Here is a 12,597-nt window from a genome sequence, read left to right on the forward strand (position 1 = left end):
TCCATAATGGAAGGAGGCAGTATACAGAATGATATTTGAAGGGCATGTTGCCTCTCAAATGAAATACCCCCTGCTGTATGATTTTTGGGTGAGGAACACTTAAAACTGATTAGCCAGTATCATCTCTTTTCTATGCTTCTTATAAAGGTCCTCTCCCAGGAAACTTAACCTGTAACACAAAATCCATACATTTCTGCCTTCTCTACCTTTTTTTTTTTTTTTTAGGTTTTTGCAAGGCAAATGGAGTTAAGTGGCTTGCCCAAGGCCACACAGCTAGGTAATTATTAAGTGTCTAAAACCGGATTTGAACCCAGGTACTCCTGACTCCAGGGCCGGTGCTTTATCCACTGGGCCACCTAGCTGCCCCTCTTCTTTACTCTAAAGTCAAATCTCTGTTCTACTTGCACTACCCTATAAGAAAATGTAAAAATCATCCTCTGATTTTTCTGTAGCTTTTATCTCATCCTGTTCTTTATTTCAGTCAAGCAGTATTTTCCTCTCATTAATTAATACCTGAATCTATCACTTTGCTCAAGCTATTCCCTCTGCCCTAAAATAACCTCCCCCACTTACACCTGTTCAGTTTGTCAACAAGCAAATGTGCTAAAGATACAAAGGAAAGCTAAACTAGTCCCTGTCTTCAATGAGTTCACATTCTAATGCAGCAAACAACATATCAACAACTAAGTTAACATATACATATATATATATATATATATACATATATATTTATGACATGTACAGAGTAGATGGAAGACAATCTGTCTTTACTCCATCAGCTTGTCTCTTCTTCCCCCACAATCTAAGTGGAACAAACTAGCACCTGTTCCAGGAGGGAGAAAATTAGGCAAGGCCTCCTGTAGATGTTCAGATCTGAGTTGAGACAGGGAAACTCAGAGTGCAAGTAATTATAGGTATTGGAAACAACAAATGCAAAGACAGGGAGATGGAATGTTTGTAAATGCTGGCGATGTTAGAGAAACTTCAAGAAGACCGAATTTCTGAAAAATTAAATTCATGGAGTCAAGAGTAAGGAGATGAAGTTAAAAAAAAAAAAGAGTAAGGAGATGGTAAGGTAGGAAGGGGCTATAACCAAGATATTAGGCCTTTAAATGCCAAAAAGATGTATTTATATTTTATCCAAGAGAATTAGGGAACCACTGTAGGCCACTGAGCCAAAGATAGTATGATCAGGCCTATACTACAGAAAAAAAATCACCTAGTAGCTGAATAGAGGATGAGCTGAAGTGAAGAGAGATTTGAAGCAGGAAGACCAGTTAGAAGGCTATTGGAATCTGGGTGAGAGGTGATAAAGACTCTGAATAGAAAGAAGGAAGGTACATGGGAGATGTTGTGAAAGTAGAAACAAGACTTGGCAAAATAGGTTGAATATATGAGATACATGAGAATGAAGAACTGAGGATGATACCATACTTGGATATAAGCATACTGGTGCTCTGGACATTAAAAGGAAGTGATAAGACAATATAACAGGAAAGGGGCAGAGTTTGGGGAGAAACATAATAAACCTATGGGACATTTAGTAGAGATGTCCCAAGAGATAGTTGGAGATATTTGATTATAACTCTGCAGAGAGTTACAGCTGGATTTATAGACCTAGGAATCATCTGCATCATTGAAATCATGAGGCTAATAAATTTATCAATAGAGATAGAATAGAGGGAGAAGAGAACCCAAAACAGAGCCTTGAAAAATATTCATGTTTATTGAGCTTGGCATGTATGAAGAAGTAATAAAGGAGACTGATAAGATTGCCAGAGAGAGATTGGAAGAGAATCAAGAAAGAGTAATACCACAAAAATCTAGCAAGCAAAGAATGTCTAAGAGGAGGAGGTGATCAATAGTGTCACAAGCTACTAAGAGGTCAAGAAGAATGAGATTTGAGAAAAGGTCATTAGATTTGGCAATTAAGAGATCATTGGTAAATTTGGAGAGAACAATTTCTGTTGAATGATGAAACTGTATGCCAAATTGTAGTGTTTAGAAGAAAATGAGAGGAGAGGAATTGGAAGCTTCTAATGTAAACGCAAAGATTTTAGCCTCAAAGTTTATGAAGAATATGGGACAATAGCTAGTGGGGATGGTGTTTTTCCATCTCACATCAAATGCTAACTTTCCCCAGTTGGAAGTGAACTGTCTCTCTTTCCCTATAGAAGTAGTATGGCATAGTGAACTTAATCTCTGGAAGTTTTGAAGAAAGCTAGCTAGGTTCTTTTTTTTTTTTTTAAGATTTTTTTCAAGGCAATGGGGTTAAGTGACTTGCCCAAGGCCACACGGCTAGGTAATTATTAGGTGTCTGAGGTCGCATTTGAACCCAGGTACTCCTGACTCCAAGGCCAGTGCTCTATTCACTGTGCCACCTAGCCACCACCTAGCCTCCCCCTAGCTAGCTAGGTTCTAAGAGGGGTGATGAGGAGAGTGCTGCTTGAAAAATGTGGAATAGATGAGCTAGAAAAGACAGACTTAAAAATAATAGTGTTCAACAAAGTGAAGTGAGCAGAACTAGGAAAAACATTGTGTACAGTAATAACAATATTACATGATGATCAATTCTAAATGAATTATTTATTCTCAAGCAATACAATGAGCCAAGCAAATCTAAATGACTCATTATGGAAACAGCTATACACCTCCAGATCAAAACATCGGATTTTCATTTTTCCCATCTTTTTTCCTTTTGTTCTGTTCCTTTTTTCATTACATGACTAATATGGAAATATGTTTTATATGGTTGTTCATATATAAAACCTATATCAACTTGTTTACCATTTTAGGAAGAGGGGAAGGAAGGGAAGAGGAGGGAGAAAATTTGGAATGGAAAAAAAAATTAATGGAATAGTAGTTTGTCCTTATAAGACAAAGATGAAGAGACACGAGGTAGTCTTTAAATCAATTAATAGGATGAGAAAAATGATAGCTTTATTTTCTCTAAACCCTTAACTGAAAGTTAGCATTTCCATTAATCATTTAAAAGCATTATTCTGAGAAAGGCTCATAAGACACCAGAAAAGTTCCATGACACAAAAAAGATTAAAAGCCCCTAGTCTAAAAAAAAAAAACCAAACCAAATCAAACCCCTAGTTTAGATAGGCTCTAGATAAGTTTCTTTTTCACTTCTAAAGCTATGACCCCCTAATATTGCCTGTACCTCTTCTGTGCATTTAAATTCCATATGGCATTAAAGTGATCTAAATATTCTCCCTGCTAGATTGTAAACAACTTGTGGGCAGTAACCACAGTGGCTATACCTTTGACCCAATAACAAGTCCAGGAAACTAATCAATGTTTGTTGATTATATTATGTGGAATTTCTAACTAATCCTTGTATAAGGACAAAGGGACTTTAGTTGATAGGATTTATACCTGGGTAGAATTTAGAGTCTAGTCCAACTCCTATATTTTACAGATTAAGAAAACAGATTCAGATAGGCATCTGCTCAAAAACCACATAGAGAACAGAACCGAAATTCCAACTGTATTTTTCTGATGCCAAATTTCATTCTTTTTAAAACTAAATCTTCTGGGGGTGGCTAGGTGGTACAGTGGATAAAGTACCAGCCCTGGAGTCAGGAGTACCTGGGTTCAAATCTGATCTCAGACACTTAATAATTACCTAGCTGTGTGGCCTAGGGCAAGCCACTTAACTCCATTTGCCTTGCAAAAAAAACCAAAACAAAACAACCCTAAATCTTCTAGACTCTCACCTCTAGCATAGGACTTTCTTTGCAATTCAATAAATTCAATAAAGACTGCATTGACCCTAAGGATTCCTAGGGCTTTGCTTTGGTAATGTGTTTCAGACAACTGTATTCTTTCCTGTGTCAGAATAACTGGGGAAACCAATGGAAAAAACTTATATAGTTTTAAAAAAAATCAAGTATAGACAATGTAAGAAACAAACACCTTCCCAAGAATTCAGAATAGCCATTAGAGAAGCAAAGAGGATCCTTTATTATAAGATTCTTAAGAACAGTGACTCCCAGAAATAAACACACCTGGGGCACAACAGTATAGCTTTTTCATACTCTAGAAACACAAGTCCTTCCCATATCCCCAGTTGGCTGGGTATTATAGAAGTCAAAGGCCTATTTGAAGTATCTAATTTTCTTCCCACATAAGTCCCCATTCCTTATCAAACCTCCCCTTCCCCACAATTTGGTGACCTAGGCCTTTAGGCTTTTTTGTTCTTATTTGGATGCATAACACAAACATGTGAAACTGACTAGACTGTGCCAGTTTATTCATTAATTTACCCAGTATTCTAATTTTATGGTTTCTTGCATTCCTGTTGCAAGTTTACCCATTCTTATCAGGAGAAGCAGATTCCTGTTTTTTATGACTGCCTCCCATCTTCTCTGTTATACATCAAACCATTTTATAGTTTTCTCTATCTTCCCTATGTAAGGCATAGACTCCTTTCCTCAGTTTCTCATAAGTGATGCTGAAATCAAAATTGGTCACTTGTTATAGACAAAACTACATTTAGTTAATTTCATATTTCACTTTTCAGCTTGATGTATATATCCCCTTAGACCAGCCTGTCAATTAAGAGCCTGCTATAGGCAAGGCAAGCACAGTAAGTGATAAATAGAGACAAAAGGAAAGAAATATAAAATGAATATAAGGAAAGACAAAAATAGACCTGTCTTCAAGGACCTCATAATTTAATGAGGTAGACAACATGCAAACAACTATTTACAAATAAGTTATATACAATATTAATTTTAGGTAGTCTCAGAGAGAAGCACTAAGATTAAGGAGGACTAGGAAAGGTTACTTGCAGAAGGAAAGACTTAAGCTGAGTCTTTAAAGAAGTCAGAGAAACCAGGAGGCAGAGATGGGAGAGAGTAAATTCTAGGCATATGGGGCAACCAAGTGAGTTAGAACCCCATACAGGTGTTTGTAAGGAATGTAGGGCATTTGGCTTCCACAGAATGTGAGAGGAGAGTGTTAGTTTAAAAAATATATACATTACAAGTACTTCCCTCTACCTGTGGCTATTATGCCTATGTGTAGATATGTGATTATAAGACAAAAAAGGAGACAAAAGAAATGACTCTAACCAATCATTGAGTTAAATGAGGTGCCCTCACCCAACATTAAGCCTCCTTGCCCAGGGGGAGGTCAAAAACTTGCTCCATCTAGTCAAGGGACCTAGAATTCTTGTCCTCTGCAAGTGCACCTGCTTAATGAAGTCCATACATATTGCCATACACTCCCCTGTGCTCATCAGTATAATGACCAGGCTAGGAAAACAGATTAGAGGGTGGTATGGGGTGGGCATATTGATTATATTGTAACCCTGACAATTCAGACCAATGGCTGGCTCAGAGGGGAAGAGAAAGCCTTTCAAACTACACATAAGACTGAACCTTCCCACTAGAGGAAATGGTCCTTTTCTGCAGAAAAGTTAATTAATTAATAAAAGTTATTTTAATCACTCCAGAGTAAGTTTTTATGATTATGAGCCATTTATAACAATGTCATTGCATAGCAGAGCATATGAAAGGGAGTAAGGTAGAAGGCAGGTGACCCTATGAAGGGCAGGAAAGACAAACAGAGGATTTTATATTTGATCCTGCAGGTGATAAGGAGCTTATAGAAGAGAAAAGGATGGACTACAATCTTTTTTATGGCTGGAACTTGTAAATCAGGAAATTTATTTCTATTCCCAGAGAAACTTCACCCCAGTCAACTCATTCTACAGCAAATTTCTCAAGGGTAGGGTAATGTTAGCTAGTTGTTTTATTTTTTTAATTTTATTGTAAGGCCACCTTAGCCCTTGATCTAGAGATCTAAACTTTACAGACATGGTACAAGATGCATCGCATCTCCTAAAGGATACAATGTGCTATTTGGATCATCAAACTCAATGAAAAAGAACAATGGAGATAGAAGTTCTAGGGAAGACTTTTAAAATGACTAGGGAGATAGGTGGCACAGTCAATAGAGTGCCTAGTCTGGAATCAGGACTCCTCTTCTTGAGTTCAAATTTGGCCTCAGACATTTATTTGCTGGGGTAAGTCACTCAGCCCTGCTCCCATTCAGTTCCTCATCTGGAAAATGAGGAGAAGGAAATAGCAAACCACTTTGAGTATCTTTGCCAAGAAAACCCCAAATGGGGTCATAGAGAGTTGGATACAACTGAAATGATTCAACAGCAATGAAGTGGGATAGGAGGGATGTCCCTATCAAGGTGAATGAAGTTGAGGAAATATTGAACATAAAAATTTTTTATATTTAATCCTTCCCTCTGCACTGACTATGTACTTTACATTAAAACTGTTGGATACTATCTAGGCAAAGACTGAGAAAAAGAGACTTTCCATTGATTGTACAAAGACTTTTTTGACCCCCCAAAATGTACTGAAAATGATGCATCCAGGGAAGAAGATTGTGTGTATTAGTACAGGGCAGGAAAACTGAATCTAAAGGTAATTCCTTTCCTACCCAAAGCTGTTGCAGAGACTACTAGGGCACAGATTCAGCCCAGAGAGCAGGAATATACTGACAGCTGACCTGGCATGGCTGCTAGTGTAGTCAAATAAAGTCAATAATGACCCTGATGGTCATCAATACCAATTACTAGCTCAGCCAAAGAAACTGAAAGATCAGTCAGTAATGAAGACTCATTTTCCTGAATTCAAATCTGGTCTCAAGACACATACTAACTGTGTGATCCTGGGCATTTAGCCCTATTTGCTTCAGTTCCTCATCTGTAAAATGATCTGGAGGAGGAAAAGGGAAACTACTTTAGTATCTTTTTTTTTTTTGAGGCAATAGGAGTTAAGAGACTTGCCCAGGGTCATATAGCTAGTAAGAGCCAAATGTCTGAAGCTGGATTTGAACTTAGATTCTCTTGACTCAAGGGTTCTATCCATTGGGTCACCTAGCTGCCCCTCTAGTATCTTTACCAAGAAAACCGGAAAGGAGGACATGAAGAATCAGACATGACTGAAACCACTAGATTAAGTTATGTTACAGGTAAATCTGAAGATACAGTTACACGTGTTTCTAAGCAACACAACTAGAGATTGCCAATGTAAAAGGTGCCTCACATGTGATGCTTGACTATAGTTTCTTATTTTTCTATTATGTTCTTTAGACTATGTTTTTTATTATGTCCATACTACAGCAATGTCTTTTGTTTTTCTTTTTTCTCCTGATTTATTTATTTATTTTTGAAATTTTACTTGACAATTTATTTGGGTTAAGTAGAAGGTACTTCTGTCCAATGGCTATTTGATGTCTATTAAAAAGCTGGATAAAAGGAAGAGAGAAAAATAAGTTCAACAAAACTAAGGAAAGAGGTATAAAAAAAATATTAGGGATTGAAGGTGAAAAGGAATAGAATAACCAGTGAGAATAGTGTTGTTTTTCTTCAGAAGTTGTAATCATGCAAAACAAAGTAAAACATAATAAACATTAACACTGTATAAAAGAACAATAAAGAAAACTGCATTTTGCTGAAAGAAATCAGACAACTAACAAATATCAATATGAAAATTGTGTTTCAGATTAGAATATAAATTACTAAAAAAAAAGATAAGACATAACATCAATGCAATAATGGCTAGAAATGTCCCTGTCTCTGTGTTTTTTAAATTTTTTATTATTTATTTTACATTATGACAATAATCTTGTTGTGAGAGTAATCATAAACCCCCTCCCCCCCCCAAAAAAAAGATGAGAAACCTCAAAAATAATGAGAGAGAAAAAAAAGTGTACTTCAGTCTGTGTTCAGATTCCAATACCTCTGTCTCTAGGATGAGTTGCCTTCCCCATCATAGCCACCAGAGAAATTGCTTCAGTATTTTTCCCAGAGTTGCTATCACTAGCTGTATTTCCTTCCACTCTATTCCTCTCCTCTCTCATCTATTCCATTCTCTTTCTCCTTTCATTCTGTCCCTGTTCAGAAGTGTATTGTATCTGAGTACCCTCTCCCACAATCTTCCCTCTCTTCTATCACCCACTCCCCCCTCCCCTCCCCCATTCCTCCTTATCTCATCGCTTTCCTCTCATTTTTCTCTAGGGTAAGTTAGATTTCTATACCCTATTAAGTGTATATGTTATTTCCTCTTTGAGCCATTTCTAATGAGAATGAAGGCTCACTCATTCCTCCTTGCCTTCTTCCATTCCACTCCTTTCTAAAGGCTTTCTCTTGACTTTTCTTTATCACCCAAGCAATGCCTTTAAAAAAAAAATTATTTTTCCAATTGTATGTAAAGAGAGTTCTCAACATTGATTTTTGCAAAGTTTTCTTCCTTCCGATCTTCCTAAGACATGAGTTATATATGCACAATCATATTACACATATTTCCACATTAATCATGCTGTGAAAAAAGAATCAGAACAAAAGGGAAAATTCCTAGACAGAAAAAAAAACAAATTTAAAAAAGTGAAAATAGCATGCTTTGATCCATATTCAGGTTCTATAGTTCTTTCTCTGGATATGGATGGAATTTTCTATCACAAGACTTTTAGAATTGTTTTTGATTATTGTATTGCTGAGAAGAGCTAAGTCTGTCAAAGTTGATCATCACACTATGTTACTATTATTATGTATAATGTTTTTCTGTTTCTCCTCACTTCACTCAGCCTCAGTTCATGTAAATCTTTCCAGGTTTTTCTGAAATCTGCCTGCTTATCATTTTTTATAGAACAATAATATTCCTTTAAAGCAATATCTTTTGTTTTTTGTATATGCTAATATTTATGGTTAAGTTGCATTTTTATATACTATTGATGTTTTTGTTGAAGTTAGCTAACTTTGTTGGCTATGCCTGTTGATTTTTATTGATTTCTTCATACCGTAGATGTGCATGTACCTTAAAAATATGACGTGTCATGCCTTTATAGAATTTGGCATGTTGTCACTGTAGAGTCTTCTCAGGTTGTGCTCTCTAATGCCTTATCTACTGCATGTCTATTAATGTGCATTTATTTTCTTTTACTTTCAAAGGCATACTAAGTTGGTTAACTAAAATGTTGGGAAAGTCAATCTTTTTGTTTTTTAATCCTGATATATGTGTTTGTATTGCATAGTTGTAGGTTTTCTTTTAGGTTTTTTCAAGGCAATGGGGGTTAAGTGGCTTGCCCAAGGCAACACAGCTAAGTAGTTATTAAGTGTCTGAGGCTGGATTTGAACCCAGATACTCCTGACTCTAGGGCTAGTGCTCTATCCACTGCACCACCTAGCTGTCCCTAGTTGTAGGTTTTGAGGTTGTGCTAGATAATCTTTGCTGGGGATTGGAAATAGTTTTAGCCCAGGGGAGAAATGTCACCTTTGGTTCAAAGGACTACTTGCATGAGACTCTTTGGAAACTGATTACTCAATGACCCACACCTGTGTGAGGGGCAGGAAAAACTGGTAGGAGACAGAGAAAAGAGATCTAGTTTTTTCAGGCTTTGCTAGCTTCCGGCTTCTTCTTCTTTTTTTAAAATTTTATTTCAGACAATGGGATTAAGTGACTTGGTCAAGGTCACACAGCTAGGCAATTGTTAAATGTCTTCGGCTGGATTTGAACTCAGGTTCTCCTGACTCCAGGGTTGGTGCTCTATCCACTGCCTTAGTTTCCAGCTTCAAGAGAGAAGATACATGACTCCAGCCTCTTTTCAGGTCATTGAAGAGGGAGAAAGACTTTGAGAAGTTAGAAATAGTAGTATATAGTAGTATCTATCATGTCTCTATCTCCAGTTTGCTAACTCTAGAGACTTTGGGGAATTTCCATTTGGGGAAATCTCTCTCTCTCTCTCATTCCCTGCCCCCCTTTATCTTCCAATGGGAGAGTTTCTTCTCTGTATTATCTGATATATATTTGCATATGCATACTTTTTCTGATTTCTGTTTGCTATTAACTTGAATAAATAGGTTTATTTGCAATTTTCTATGTATGTTCATTATGGAACTATAATTTGGTAGGAAGGGGTCAAATCAAAAATTTATAGCTTGAATCTAAAAAGCTACCTCCTCTAGACTAATAATACTTGTAGAAATAGATAGAATGATTCTATCCCAGTATTTAGTCTCTCTGAGAAGAACAGCACAGCCAGTCTCTCTTTACCAAGAGGGTTAATAATTTTGTGATTTACCTTTATGATAATTTCATCTTTCTAAAGGTGGAGAAGTCAGTGAGGGAAATCTCTTTATTTTCACCAACAAGAAAAAAATGATTACTGAATTAGAAGTAATGAAAACTTTGGAGACAAGAAACTGTTTTATCCTAGACTTTGTGATAAAGAGGGGAAGAAAAGTTGAGAAGTTTACTTTGTTCCCTAGATTTTTTGGAGAGTAGGTTTTCAAATGTTTCAAGAAAGAATGGGTAGGATGGGATGGTCTAAATTTCTAGCAGAGAAGTCAATCTAGAAAGCTTGATAAGAAATTCTCAGGAATGAAATAGTGAAGTCACAGGGTGGCTAGGTGGTGTAGTGGATAAAGCACTGGCCCTGGAGTCAGGAGTACCTGGGTTCAAATTCGGTCTCAGACACTTACTAATTACCTAGCTGTGTGGCCTTGGGCAAGCCACTTAACCCTGTTTGCCTTACAAAAAAAATAGTGAAGTCACAAGGAGAAATTAAGGAGAAAAAAAAGGAATTGCCTAAAGAAATCAGGGCAGATAAGAGGGTCAATTTTGGTTGGTCAGTTTTGATTTTTTAAAAAATTTATTTAAAAAATTTTTATATCACATCAATTTCTGAACAGATCACTTCTTCCCTTTCATAGCATGCCATCTCTTGTAGCAAAGATTTAAAAAGAAAAAAAGAAAAACAAGCAATTCATCAAAATTAACCAATACATAAACCATGTCTGACATGGAAACTAACATGTCCTTAGTTGCCCACCTTTGCAAAGAAGCAGTAGATATACTTTCTCAACTCTTTTTCTGGGGCCAAGCTTAGTCACTATAATTAAAATTCAGGTTTCATTTTATCATTTCTACATATAATACAGTATTATATGTATATGTATGTATTTTGTATATTTTCTTTCTATTTTTAGTTTATTTGATTCTACATTAATTCATGTAAGTCTCAAGTTTTCTGAATTCTTTTATCATCATTCATTATGATATATCATCATTTAATCTTATTCATGTGCCCCTATTTGTTTATCAACTCCCTAATCAATATGTTTCCCAGCAACTTGGTTTCCAGTTCTTTGCTACTACAAAAAGTACTGCTATAAATATGTTTGCATAAATAGAACTTTTCTTTCTTTTTTGACTTCTTTGACTCCTAGCAGTGGAATTTCTGTATCAGAGGATGTGAATAGTCTAGTCACTTTTTTTTTAAAAGCATAATTTTACTTTATAGAAAGATGGACAAATTCCATCAACAAAATCTTAATGTGCCTAAAGTTCCATAGTTCCTCCTAACCTATTAATATTTCTTATTATCTTGGATAATTTGCTACATTTGAGGGGGAACTTTGGAGTTATTTTGACTCGTATTTCTATCATTGTTAATGATTTGGAGCAATCTTTCATATGATTGTTAAAATCATATGTTAAATATTTTCAATTTTTTGAGGGCTGTCTATTTATGTCCTGCAATTTTATCCATTAGGGAATAATTGCTAAATATTTTTTTCTAACATACAAAAGATGGAAACAAAGGTGGTAATAGAGGATGAATAGAAAAGTACAGCATAGTACTATAACAACAGTGTTAGAATAGTTAAAGTTTTGAGAAAGCCCAGATTGGCAAAGGAAACTAAGAACAACTGAAAGGGTCAGTATTTGATGGATATTATTTTAGTCCAGTCCTTTTTTTTCTCTGAGGAGAGCAGAGTTGCCAATATCTGACCACAACCTCCTTTTGGTAAGATTCAAAGACTTCAGTGGAGAAGTCTTTTCTTACCTCCATGTGAGTCTCATCTAGATTAATCCAGGTGGATCTAATTTGTATGAGTGGAAACAAAACATCAACCACAGAACTCCTTTGCTTACAGTAACAATGCCTAACATTTGAAGAGCATATTAAAGTTAGCAAGCATTTTACACACATTACCTCATTTGATAAGAACCCTTACAGTCAAGTAAACAGAGATTATGTCAAAAGATCACAGATCTATAGCTGGAAGAACCTACAGTGTCACCTAGTCCATCACCTTCACTGTGTAGCTGAAGAAACTGAGGTTCAGCAAGCAGAGACTAAATGACTTGCCCAAAGTCACAAAAGAAGTGACATTGATAGAAACTATATATCCAAGACTTGGCTTCTTTTCACCAAATGCTAGTTTCACAATGAACGCCCATAGCCAATAAGAAATAAACTCACTTATCAAAGCAGATAGTAAAAAAAAAGTAGAAATCCAAGTTTTCTGCCAAAAAATTGATAGAAATCAGAGAAAATATACATATCATAAGAGATGATACCGAATGAATGAGTTCTTTCATTGGAAGCAAGATAATTCAGTTCAACTAAGAAAGAGAATTTCAGATCTTATACCCAATAGGAAAATTTCCCAAAGTCTCTAGTGTAGCAAGTTAGAGATTTGGACACAATAGGGTTGGTACTCCTCTACATGTCAGATTCTTGTCTGTATCATTCTCTCTTCAGGGACTTGGAAGTTGG

This window comes from Macrotis lagotis, chromosome 1 (genome assembly GCF_037893015.1).
Source record: "Macrotis lagotis isolate mMagLag1 chromosome 1, bilby.v1.9.chrom.fasta, whole genome shotgun sequence".
Lineage (NCBI taxonomy): Eukaryota > Metazoa > Chordata > Mammalia > Peramelemorphia > Peramelidae > Macrotis > Macrotis lagotis.